Below are 1,315 nucleotides of genomic sequence, written 5' to 3' on the forward strand. Positions count from 1 at the left end.
GCAGCAGCCGCGGTCTCCATTACCCCGGGGTACTTCCCACCCAACCCCCCAAACCCCACATTGCGGAGGGAGCATTCAAAAACTCCCCAAGGCCCCCCTTCTTCAGGGTGGTGCCTCTTGCGACCGCAATTAACAGGTTCGGGCTTCCCCCGGGGGGATGTGGGACATGGGGGCATACCCTCCCTTTCCCCTTCCCACCTCGCCCCGGGAGGGCCCCCTCGACTTCCCCCACGGGGACAGGACTAGTACTACTGCTAGGGGGCTCCGGAACCCTCTTCTTAAGCAACCACGTCATCGCCCGCGGGACTTGAGCACGGATGAACAGTGCGAGACCTCTCCCCAACCACCACCATCACCACCACCACCACCACCACCGTGTCCACCAACGTAACCCCAACCTGAAGGGTGGGATGAGGCGCGACGGCGATCACCCAGGTCTCTTGACCTCGTCCCTGCGCCCTCGCGCTGCTGAAGACTGCTGCTGCTGCTGCTGCTGCTACTGCTGCTGCTGCTACCACTCCTGCTGTTGCTGCTAACGGCTCAGCTGAAGCTGCAGCACGGACCTGATTTGGGTTATGATGGACCCCTTGGGGGGTGTGGGTTTGCGGCACCTCATAGCCCTCCTACGATTGTGTGTGGATTGGGGGGGGGACGGGCTGAGGGGAGCTGTGAGCGCCCGCGGGTGTCACCCCCTCATGGAACGGGTGGTTATGGCCGTCGTTAAATCGCGGAAGATCGCCCCAGCCGCACACACCCCTTTCTCTCACGCATTCTCTTTTCAGCACCGCCGCCGCCGCCGCCGCCGCCGCCACCACCGCCGCCTCCCCTGGTCAGGTTCGGCTTCCTTCCGCTCTTTTAGCGCCCTTTCCCTTTACCCTTCACGACGCTGGTGTCGTTGCTGCTGGTATTGCTGGCGTCGCCGCCGCCGCCGCCGATGCTACTGCCGTACTACCCGCCGGCGCTGCTCCGCTGCCCGGTACTACGAGCTTGTCGGCACCGCTGATTACTCGTACGGCAGTGATGACGTCACCCGGTTCCAAGTGCGCCACGTTATCCATCCCTTCCGTGACGTACCTATGACGTCACGACCGAGATTGTTGTTATTACATATTAGGGTATATGTGTGTTCACCCGTGTGGCCGTGTGGCTGATGATGATGATGATGATGATGATGATGATGATGATGATGATGATGATGATGATGATGATGATGATGATGATGATGATGATGATGATGATGTCCGCTCCAAAAACACACATCAGGACCACAGGTTGACGGCGATGCTTCCTTTCGACATACCTACCTACATACGAA

At 59.9% G+C, this 1,315-nt stretch overlaps 1 protein-coding gene across 1 annotated transcript in view; it reads right to left on the reverse strand.

Moving 5' to 3' along the window:
• VOLCADRAFT_104498 (uncharacterized protein) overlaps positions 1–1,315 on the reverse strand; it is a gene marked incomplete at both ends in the record, with an annotated part of 12,575 nt that overhangs the window by 2,585 nt on the left and 8,675 nt on the right. The window lies entirely within an intron of this gene.

Source organism: Volvox carteri (assembly GCF_000143455.1).
Source record: "Volvox carteri f. nagariensis unplaced genomic scaffold VOLCAscaffold_16, whole genome shotgun sequence".
Taxonomy (NCBI): domain Eukaryota; kingdom Viridiplantae; phylum Chlorophyta; class Chlorophyceae; order Chlamydomonadales; family Volvocaceae; genus Volvox; species Volvox carteri.